Genomic DNA, 11,804 nt, shown 5'->3' with positions numbered 1-11,804 from the left:
CTCTAATGCAACAGCTGTGATGAATTTTAGTTTGCTCTTCTTTTCTCTGTATAACTTGATATGTACAGCAGAGCACATCACTTCTGCACGTGTTTTATTAGAAGAGATGTATCATGGGTCTAGCCTGCAACACTGAACTGCAGACAAACCTTACGATATATGTAAGCAGTTGACAAGCTTTGGGGTTCAGTAAGGATGGAGACCATGCTTCCCCAAAGGAAAGGAAGGTTTTCTTCAGCGGCTGGTTTCTTGAGTTTCTGTCATATTTTCACAATGATGCCAGTCACGCTTGGATTTTCTGGTGCTAGTCTCCGTAAATATAAGGGCCGTGCTATGACAAGACACAGAAGCTTAAGAGGAATTTAGGCCAACGACAGATAATCACTCTCACTGCTCCTTTTGATTGCTTCATTACCATGTGGGGGGTGTTCACCTTTAAAGAGAAGAGCCCCCACCGCGGGGCACAGGGCCACGCGTGGGCCATCTGCCCTCTGCTTGTCCCCGGAGCCCTCGCCCCACGGCCAGGCCGGGCCATGGCGGTACCAGGACCGTCCCGGAGACACCCCGGCGCATCCCTCACACTTAATTAAGATCAAAACCACGCGCCCCCGCGCCAGCCAGGGGCCGGGGGACTGAGCCCCTCCCCTCCCGGAGCAGGCCCCGCCCCCTCCGGCGCCCGGCCCCGCCCCGCCAGTCTCCGGGGCCTGCGGCGGCGCCTGGCCGAGGTGCGGGCCCTCTCCCTCGGGCCGGAGCGGCGCGCCCGGGGTAAGCGTTGCCGCCGTCGCCCCCTCGCCCGGCAGCGGGGAGCGAGGGGAAGGGGCGAGGGGAGGGAAAACGCCGGGAGGGATGCGGGGCGCGTTGCTGGCGGAGGGGCGGCCTGGCCGCGCCTCGCCTCGCCTCGCCTCCGGCGGGAGCCGGCGCTCCGGCGAGGAGGCCGCGACTGAGGGGAGCGGCGCGAGGGCGGCCCGGGCGGGCGGGGGGCGCAGCGCGTGGCGCCGCCGCCCTCGCGGCCCGGCTCTCCCTTCCCTCCCCTTCTCCCCGCTCCCCCCCTCCGCGCCGGTGCCGCCGCCGCTCTCCCGGGGCGGGGCGAAGGGGAGGAGGAGGAAGAAGAAGAAGAAGGAGGAGGAGGAGGAGGAGGTGACGTGCCGGGAGGCGGCGGGGGTCCCCTCTCCGGGAAGGGGTGTGCCTGCGGGGGCTCGGGGGATGCGCAGCGGCAGAGCTGCGTGTGCCGCCGCTCCTGCGCCTCGGCCTCCCGCACCGTCGGCACCTCTCCTTCTGCTGGAGGACCTGAAGGCTGGAGGAGGATTGTTTTTTCCCTGCTTTTCTGAGATCCTCGGTCGGCAAATACATCTTCAGGGGGGTACAGTGCTCCCGTTTGTTCTGCTGATAGCGGTGTGAACAACCCAGGGCACGCAAACCTCTGGTTTCCATCATGGGAAAATGGTATGCTGAGGTTTAATTTTAGCGTCGGGCTGAATTTAGGCAACTCTGGAGAGGCACTGCCCGATTTCAGCATCCCGAATTAAAAGCAGGTCATTCATTCTTGAAATGTAACGTTTTGCATGTTTCTTAAGGGTTACACTGGTATGTCTGCAGAACCAACTGGTTAAGCTTACAGCAGTTTGATCTGCGCTAGCAGTCAAAAGTTAGTCATTGATAAAGTGCTAACATTGAGTCAGTTCCCAATTTCGTGGTAGTCAGGTGTAAGTAGATACAGTGATTGACTTTAACATGGAAAATATTCACCACAAATACTAAACATGAAGAAAGAGTCTCTTAAAAAAAAATCACGTTAGTGTGCTTAGAGGTGTAAGGCCATCACAGTATTTCTGTACAGTGTTGCCAGTACATTTTGTTATGCATGTTTGTCAGCTTGGCTTTTATAATGTGATGTAGGATTTTGTTGAGCACTGCTATGAGGGCTGTTATTTTGTTCTGGAAATCCTAGTGTTTTGGGGGGTTGTTAGCCAATCCAACGTTGCGAGAAGGCTCATTTCTATTTATGAGCCAATAGGGTGGTTATTATTTTTAGTAGATGTTTTTCATCAGCTTTGCAGTTTTAAGTAGGCCAGATGCAGAATGACTGGGTTTTTGTTTGTTTGTTGATAGTGTTCAGGGCCAGATACTTTGGGTAAAATGCAGTAGTGGTCCTGTTGTTATGACATTGCCCTCTAAGTATTTTTCTGTTATTTGTGTATTAGGCTTTTTCAGGATGAATGTTGTTCTTTGTAGACTTGGTATGTAGAGAAAGAGAAATATTTGACCTTTTTAATGATGCTGAAATTTGTGAATTGCTAAACTCTTAGTTCAGATGGATTAGGCATTTTTTTGATGCATTTGGGCTAGAATGTGTTTTTATTCACGTGATGCATTCTACTTTTCCTGAATTCTCAAGCGTTTAGCCATGAGTTTTTCAAAATGAGTTTAGCTCATTTGTTCTAGGCCCTCATACACGCAAAAAAATTGTATTTAGACTTTACCATTTTAAACTTCATCAGACCATCCTAGTTAAACATATGTTTTAATAACTGTATTTATTGAAATGTTTTACAGGGCCAAACCTAACTTCTAGTAAGGAGGACTGATGGATTTCATTCAGCAAATTAAGTCAGCAAGCACAATATTATCAGTGCTTTTGCAGAAAAGGCTGGTGACGTGGTAATGGTAAATCACACTTGTGACAGCAGAAACTGTGATTTCTCATGGTTAGCCAGCAGCATCCAGCAAGTTAGCTGAATCACTTTGAAGAATCACAGATGTGTTGCTTGTTAAGTGTTCTCTAACTGTATCTGCTAAAAATCTGTTCTTGATTTGAAACCCTTAGTGATCATGTTAAAAGACAACTTGTGTATTACCTCTCTGCCTTGCTGTGTTAAATTTAGCTAGGAATAAGATTAAAAATGAAAGGCTGAAAAGAAAGAAAAATCTTAGTAAAGAACCAGACTAATATCTTGTAATGACATCACGCTTTTCATGCTAAGATCAGCTACTCAGTCAGCTGAAGCCCTGAAACAGCATCACTTCAGACATCAGGAGTTAATTTCTACCTAGCACTGACAGGAAAACTAAATTAATTTTGTGGAGGAGTGTTAGAATAAATATTTTATGCTCAAAGTTCAGATGTAGATCTTTGCTAGAATTTGCTGCTGCTTGGACTGGGTAATTATTTCCTTACAATGTCCTTTAAGCATTGTAAGGAGAAAAATGGAGATAGTACGTAAAACCTGATACTTCCTTTTGTTTTGAAGCATCTTCAAGAGCTATAAAATAGGAGTTAAGAGTGAAAAATCTTACAAAAGTTTATTCTGTATTCTAAAATGGATGTCAGTTTCTTAGAATACCATATTTCTTAGGAACCCTGAAGAATTTCCAGGGCTTGAGTTTGCCTGGAGAAAACTTTCACACCATTTTGTTGACTAGTTTTTGAGGGGGTGATGAGATCCTGAGTGTTTCCCACTAATACAGAAAATGACTGACGTATTTCAAGAAGAGTCCCGCAATTCTGTGCTAGCAAAAGAAGAGCTTTTCTTGTCCAAGTAGTATCTGGCTAGCCCCCTGGGGCATATGTTTGTTGTTGAATTGGTGAAAGCAAACAAACAATGTGTACTAGTATCCTATGTAATAAACCATTGTTGTGCCTGATGTTCCAGGCAATCAATAAGATGTCTGGTCTCTTTAAAGAATTGTATTTTATATTCAGAGAAATGCTGACATGATAAAATAGGTATGCTTTTGATACTAAAAGGTTTATTTGGCCTACAGTTGTTTTAACTCTGGGAAACTGAATGGCACTTAAACCCTTGTTGCTTAGTATTTAGTGTGTGGTGGAGTAAAATTTGCAGTGAAATCTTTATTTCTGTGAGCTGATATTGGGTTGGCTACTAAGTCAACTTCAGAGAGCAGGTAATAGGTGTGAAGAAGAATTAAGACCAGATTTGGCAGAGGTTTTGTCTTTTCTCTGTCTTTGTACCACTTCTATTTTATGCCTGCTTCTCCCTGTCTCCCTGCTTTGGCAAGAAATCAGCAGCGGCTTTTTTGCTTTTTTAAATTTTTTTTTGTTGCATGCAACTATTTTGCGTGTTACTAGCATGTGTACGTATACATAAAACATACAAACATACTGTATACATACATTAATATAACTGTGGGGAGCTGATTGCATTTAACCTTAAAATCCTGATGTAGTTTCAGGTCTTTGGCAAGACTAGTCTAGAGCATATAAACAAAAAAAGAGGTGATGTTTTATTTTTAAGAAAACAATAACTTAGTTTTGGTAATCACGTAACAGTCGGAATGTATGGGTCTCAAATGGGATGATCTGTCGTCAATTCTGTAACTGAGATACTTGTTCTTTGTGTGTTCTAAGGAGGTAACAGTGATAAAACACAGACACTTCAGTTTTGTAGTTTGCAGTGGTTAAATATCTTGAATGCAGCTGAGATCCGAGGCACACCTTCGGAATGCATTATGGTGCATTCTTTTTGTATGTTAGTTTTTAGTATTTTTCTTAGAATATAGTTGCATATTTAAGATCACACTCCTGATTAAACAAAAGCTGAAGTCCATACCTTTTGAGTTCTGGCAAGTGCATTTTCAAGTGTGTCATGAATTCAGCATGGAGTATATTTTCAATATGGTCACTTTGGTTTAGCTCTGAAGAACTGTTCTTTCATATGCTGTTTCCTGTGTCTGGTTTGAGCATGCTCATATGCAGGCACAAAGTCTACTTGCTCATTTTAGAAATAAAAAAGGCTGGGATGTGCTGTTAAGAAGAACACAGACGGGAAGGTGGCAATGGAGATAAAAGTAAGGCAATGCCGATACTGAATTTACAAGCTGTTTACTCTGCCTTTTTCTCAGCTGTTGTAGAGCAAGAAGTGAAGTGATTGTGAAAGTACAGCAGCGTTCTGCAGGACACTGCTCAGTAGCAGGGCTTCTTCAGCTGCAGGGAAAAAGTAATCCAAGGTTGGAGCACATGGATTTGACTTTCTGAATCTGTGAGTCTCACTTTTGGGACGGGGGAGGGTGATGTTGCTGTTCCCTCAGATGTCCTGCTGACCCAAAATATTGACTTACTTTTTTTCTTTCTCCTTTTAGCTTGCAAACTGTCCCCTGCACTCTTCATCACCTTCTTCTAATGTTCTCAGAAAAATATTGCTCAGTACTAATGTGGAATGTGTGCAACTGCCCTGTTACTTCTACTAGGTCACCATTAGGGGATAGGAAATTGGGAACACATTTTTCTTAAGGAAACTTAAAAAAGACCCCAAACAACTAGTGGGTTGTCTTTTTTACAGGGAAAAGTTATCTAAATATTTTTCAAATACAGTTCTTACTCAAGTAAATAGCATGACTTTAGAATAAAGTTGTGTAATCATTTTGTAGAAAATAAAACTTAAACCCCATGTGAAAGAAATAATAGGAAGTAGGCAAAACAAAATAACATCAATTTGCTAGCAAAAGCACGAATACTTGTGTTTCCGCTCACTTTCTAACCAAGGCAAATTAATTGCTCTTCTTGCTTTGTTTTTGTCTGACATCTAGCCATCTGCTTGGTGGCTTATCTTTCAAAATCTTGGTGATAAGTTATTTCAGGGCACATTGGTATGAAACCAGATGTGCATTATAAATGTAAGAGTAATTTGTATGCCATACAAGCTGTACTCAAGTATATTTTTTTGTATTTCTCTTGCATGTTGGATGAGAAATGTTATTTTGACCTGAGCGGTAGGTAAGAGCTGCTACTTCAGGGTCAAGCAGAGCTACTGTAGTTCTGAACACTCAGCTAAAGCCAAACTTTAGTTGGCTAGTAAGTAGTTCTCTCCTGTATGCTGATAAGTCTTGCCCTGCCCCCAATGGGAAGTCTTCCTGGTCTTTAAATGTGGTGCATATTTGTAACTTGCAATTCCTGCCATGTTGCTTAATTGAAAATCTATAGTATTGCCAAAAAGTTACACAGTATCTTCTGCTTATGTTTGGGGAATTTTGTGGGCATGCATCAGTTTGAATTTTTCAATCTTATTTTGATTAAAGTCTACAGTGCCTGTCAAATTCAACTCCATCTAAATGCTTTTTTGGTTTTTTTTGAGTAAATAACTAGCTAGGAACTCAGTCTAGAGGATTGACTGTAAGATAAGGTATATCTTTAACTGTGTAACTAGATGAAATCTGTGTTGGAGTGAACATTGGAGTAGGCATTGTGGAGCTGATATACCATATCCTACAGACAGAGTAGGAAGGTGAGCTTTACTAGTTTGCAGGAATTTCATAAGAATAAAGCTGAAGAGGAGAGGACGGGAGCCACAGAAGACAAATGAAATGTGAAGGAAATACAAACTGTGCAAGCCAGGAGCAACAAAGCACAGACTTTTTGGTCGAGGGAAAACTTTCTTTGGACTGAACGGTTATCAGAATTGGTATCTATGGCACCATTTTTTGGGGGTCAACTTGAGTAAGTACAGCATCAAATGTTTTTGTTTCACCTGATTCAAGATTCGGATGCTGTGCCTGATCTAATGTGTCAAGGAGTAAGCAGGGCTATAAACTACATGTTGCATCACTCATTAGGCAACTTCTTATGACTATAAAGGCAGCTACTGTGTGTAGGGCAGGTGTCTTCAGGTGGTCCTATAAACCTCTGAGTATTGTTGGATATCAGAGTTATGCCAGTAAGGTCTCCCAACAAGCCTTAGCTAGTTTCCTGAAACTGAAAGTTCAGGAAAAGCTGGAATTGCCTTAAAATAATTGCAGGTTAATTTTTGCTATGGCATGTCTATTTTTTTTATTTTTTTTTTATGGCTTCCTTTCATGCCTGAATTCTGGCAGCTGAGCTTGAGTCTTAAAGCAGTGACTGATGGAGCCAAACTCATCCCAGTAGCAGCAGGTAGCATAACAAGGGGCAGCTTGGGAGACTTGGGTTGAACCGTAGGAAAACTCTCTGTAGGCATTAGTGCAGTACTAGTGCATGTTACCCCGAGAAACTGTTAGACGTTTTCAAGACTCAGCTGTTGAGAGCCTCAACTGATTAAATGTTAGCACTGGTCAAGTGCAGTGCTGGTCCTGCTTTCGGGAGGAGCTTGGACTAGATGACCTCCAGAGGTCCCTTCTAACCAACACTTCTGTGATTCTGTGGCTACACAAATTACTGAGTTTTCATTCTCTCCATTTCTGTGTGCCTGCTTCATGTCAGCCAGATTTTATATGAATTTCTCTTTTTATTCTGCTTTTGCTATTCACATCAATGTGCAGGAGGTAGTAGACTGTTGTTGACCAGTCTCTAGACTAGCGTTTTGTGGTAGTGAAATTCAAGGGCTTTATAATATTGGTTCTTGTTTAGCTCAAACTCAAATTTGCAAAATGGAAGTGCATCTGGAGATATTTCCATTTTCCAAATTTTATACTTTCAAGTTCAGGCTATAATATCAAGTAACTAAATCAGCTTTGAGATTAAGATGGTGTATTTCCTCAAATGTATGCTCTGTTTATTTTATTTTTTTTTAAATACTCCCTCATGTTTACCAAGGAACATTTGTTTCAGACAGAACATTACTTCAGACTGAGAAGTATTTTTAAAGGAATTGAAACCTGAAAATGCTTCTGAGGCAATGATGTGTTACAGCTAGAGACAGAATGAGTGCAGCTTGGAAAGGATATAAGTGCCCTTCAGGAAAGGGAGCAATGACTGTCAGGAGGTCACTAGTAATGTGTTCACTACAAGTGGATTTCATGAAAATTAGTTTTTTCAGTTATGTAAATGGAAGAGGGAGAGAGTGTGTCAGCAGAATGGTTTTGGTTCATTTATAGTAGAGAACAGTACAAAAAATGTGTCCAGGTAAGCATTGGAGGCAGTCTCCAGCTCTTTGGGAGTTTATTTTTTCCCTACTTTACAGTCAGCATTATCTCAGCTTCAGAGAAGTTGGGTTTATCTGTGTTGGCTCTTAATCTGTGTTTATGCTGGGACTGTCAGAAAACACTTTGAGAGAATTCTGCTAATACTCCTGCAGGTTAATACAGGTTTATACCAGATATTCTCAATTTATTAGACTTTCTATATGTGGTGTACCAAAGCAGTCTTTACAGTTAGTTGTAGATTCTGTCTGAGATGTTGGCTGGACCAATTTGTGTCTATGCCTAGGTAGAGAATGAAGTTGGAGTTTGTGATGGTGGGAGAGCAAACTGGTGTGACACTTAGTTCCCAGACCCTGAGGTCCTTTTTTGCTTCAAGAGGATGTGTTTCGTGAACTCAAGTCCGGCATAGTTTACTATGCTGTCTGGGTAAATCCTGGAGTATCTGTGACAGGGCGTTCACTGTGTGGTGAATGCTGTCCATGCTGGGTGTGGGGTGGGATACTGCCCAGGGTCCTCCTTGCTTGAACAGTTGCTGACTCAGAACTTGCTGACTTGAAGACCATTTTCCTGTAGGTATTATGCTGCCTGTTATGCTTATACATCATTGTGTTTTATGTTACATAAATGTACATTAAAATTATCTGAAATTGTCTTTAAGAATAACTTAAATGTTTGAACGTTAGGATTATAATACCAGTTACCATATTAAGTTCTGGTCTTATAAGGAATTTTGTTTTTACTATGCCACATAGGGTGTTCCTATAGACTAAGAGGTAGTGTAAGCAGGAATGTGAGTCCTTTTATCAGAAAATAACTGATTTTGTAAGGAGAGGGAGAGGTAAAAAACTGGCATGTTCTATTTATCTCTATATGAGGAAACTTTATTACTACTGTTTCAGTGTCAGCTTTCTCATCAGGAAAGACTTTCTTTTAATATGGAAAACCTTGTAGTTTTCACAGCACTTTAGCATCTTGGTCACGGTATTGGCCATGTCATCTTATTTTACTCATTGAAAATAAAAAAAATATTTTCAGATTATTTTTTTTAACCTTCACAGAAAAGCTATTTATGGTAGGAATTCTTGGGCAGTGTTCAGTGTTGTCAGAGACATAGGTAAAAAGAATTCTAGGTTTTTGATAGGTTTCAACAGCAGTCATGACACAATATTACTTTGTGTGCGTAGTTCCTTTATGCAGGTATGATTTCTCTGATAGTTTCAACTAAAACACTGTTGCCTTTTCCTAAAATAGCCTTCATGTGACACTTTTACTTTTGATTTTGCTGAGCTGTTGCTAGCCCTTTGAGTAAGCCCTTTTTTTTTTTGTTTGGGTTTTTTTTTAAATCACTTCTGTTATCTCTTCTCAGTTAATTCTGCTGTGTGTTTTTTCCTTGGAAAGAAGAAAGTAATATAAGTTGTGCAGGTGCTCAACATTACATATACATAGTAAGCATAAATATAATTTAAAACAAGGATGATAGAATGGAAGATTAGGGATAGTGTAATGATAGAAAAGTACCATTCTGATCCTGCATCTCTAAAATATATGTAAAACTGACACATACAATGTGTGCCATCTGCTTCTGTCAGTATGAGTGAAAATAATGGTGTTAATTTTAAGTGTAACCTGAAAAATCATGGGCTAGCTCTCCCCATGGATTACTAAAGTCTTCATTAGTCACTGAGGGCAGGGAAGGAGCGCAGTCCTAACCTTGCTAATTTTAGTAAACTCCTTTACTTTTCACTTATTACACTAGTTAATACTATTAATAAGTAAAATCTGTAGTTCTCTAGGGTAAGTGTTGAAATGTAATTCTCCGCTTGGAAGCCTGAGTTATGGCCATAACAATTAAGCATTTAAAAAAAAAGGAAACAAACCACACATTTATTTTTAAATCATATAGATGCAAACTGTGCTGCTTTGCAGGAAAAAAACCCAGTTGCTCATAACTTTTAAGAGGTCAGCTAAATTAGCTAAATATTTGGGTGGTAGGAGTAAAGTGAAAGTGAATGTATGCAGTTATGAAGAAAAGAAAAAAAAAAGATAAAATCTGACTCCTCTTGAAGTCAGGAGGAGTGAGGAGAAAGTAGATCACAAATATACTAATGTCAATTCTTATCTCAGACTTTTTATTTCCCTCTTAAAAGTTTTGACATTTCAGTAGGCTTGTAAATTCTGTCATTTCACGTGCCTAGTGAATGAAGGGAAGGCAGTGGATGTAGTTTTTCTGGATTTTAGTAAGACTTTTGATACTGTCCCTCGCAGCATCCTTCTGGACAAGTTCTCCAGCTGTGAAGTGAGCCGGTAGGTGGTGCACTGGGTGAAGAACTGGCTGGGTGGCAGGGCTGAAAGGGTTGTAGTGAATGGGGCTCCATCTGACTGGTGACCAGTCACCAGGGGTGTTCCTCAGGGCTCGAGTCTAGGGCCAGTTCTGTTCAATGCTTTTATCAATGCTCTGGAGGCAGGAGTTGAATGCACCATTAGTAAGTTTGCTGGTGATACTCAACTGGGAGGTGCTGTTGACTTTCTCGAGAGACAAGAGTCCTTGCAGAGGGATCTGGATAGATGGGAGCAACGGGCAATCATCAATGGCATGATGTTTAACAGGAACAAATGCTGGATTCTGCACCTGGGACAGAGTAACACTGGACATCTCTAAATTGGGAGAGGAGTGGCTGGAGAGCAGCCCTGCAGAAAGGGGTCTGGGGGTGCTGGTTGACAGGAGGCTCAACAGGAGTCAGCAGTGTGTGCCCTGGCAGCCAAGAGGGCAAACCCCATCCTGGGGTGCATCAAACACAGCATAACGCACCGGTCAAGAGAGGTGATTATGCCTCCGTATTTAGCCCTGGTGCAGCCTCCCCTTGGCTTTTGTGTGCAGTTCTGGGCCCCACGATTTAAAAAGGACGTGAAGGTACTCGAACACGTCCAGAGGAGGGCAACAAAGCTGGTGAAGGGGCTGGAAGGCATGTCCTCTGAGGAGCGGCTGAGGACTTGGACTTGGGGTTTGTCTAGTTTGGAGAGAAGGAGGCTGAGGGGCGACCTCACTGCTCTCGACAGCTTCCTGAGGAGGGGACGAGGAGAGGGAGGTGCTGATCTCTTCTCCCTGGTACCCGGTGCCAGGACGTGTGGGAATGGCTCAAAGCTGCATCCGTCAGGGGAGGTTTGGACTTGACATGAGGAAACATTTCTTTACCAAGTGGGTGCTGTAACCCTGGATCAGGCTTCCTGGAGAGGGGGTCGATGCCCCGAGCCGGTCAGTGTTGAAGAGGCATTTATTTGGACAATGCCCTTAATACCATGCTTGAACTTTTGGTCAGCCCTGAAGCGATCAGGCAGTTGGACTAGATGATAATTGTAGGTCCTACCCAGCTGAACTATTCTATTCTCCTGCACTCATGATAAGTCAACGATGAGACTGTTATTTGCCTGAAATCCTGGGGTGTGCGTGGGGGCTGGCTCTGAAAACACTTTCAAGGACACACAACATGAAGGATACAAGTGGCAACAGGATTTTCTTTTATTTTTCTGACTCTGTTTCAGAGCCGGTGCTCACAAGCCTTAACACAATGCGCAAGCGTAGCCAGGAGCAGGCTGATGCAATCCTTAGTTTAGCTTGAAAAAACATCACTTGAAGTCTGGCAAAGGAAAGTCAGAGAGCTACAGAAAGTCACAAATCCCCTACATCTTGTGGAGAGCCATGTGCTATTGAGACTGCGTGGGGAATACCGATTTCTAGCTCACTGACATGTCTCCAGCGACAAGGAGTTAATGGCATGGTTAGTGTCCAGCGCAGTTGCTATGAACTCCAGCTCTCCAGGCAAGTTTGCCGTGGAGTTTCTTGCAGTACCATGAATTACGGACTGTTTATCTTCCTGGTGAATCCCTTCTCCCAGGCGCTGCAGCGAATGAACATGCCGGTCTGTAAACATCATTCCTTCATAGGGCATACTTTATTT

At 42.6% G+C, this 11,804-nt stretch overlaps 1 protein-coding gene across 8 annotated transcripts in view; it reads left to right on the top strand.

The window, feature by feature from the left end:
* The first annotated feature begins 667 nt into the window (after positions 1-667).
* Positions 668-11,804, top strand: part of STARD3NL (STARD3 N-terminal like) — a 28,889-nt gene continuing 17,752 nt past the window's right edge. For 6 of the 8 annotated variants that reach the window (XM_075056699.1, XM_075056683.1, XM_075056691.1 and 3 more), the window contains exon 1: positions 668-765. The gene's annotated coding sequence lies outside the window, so the exon portion shown is untranslated. Of the gene's footprint in view, positions 766-2,627; positions 2,665-4,860; positions 4,998-11,804 lie in introns of those variants that run through there. The other 2 variants (XM_075056650.1, XM_075056658.1) reach the window with 2 other exon arrangements.

The sequence above is a fragment of the Buteo buteo genome, chromosome 2 (assembly GCF_964188355.1).
Source record: "Buteo buteo chromosome 2, bButBut1.hap1.1, whole genome shotgun sequence".
In the NCBI taxonomy this organism is placed as follows: Eukaryota; Metazoa; Chordata; class Aves; order Accipitriformes; family Accipitridae; genus Buteo; species Buteo buteo.
The sequence above is the reverse complement of the archived record's forward strand: the minus strand, read 5'-3'. Positions and strand labels throughout refer to the sequence as shown.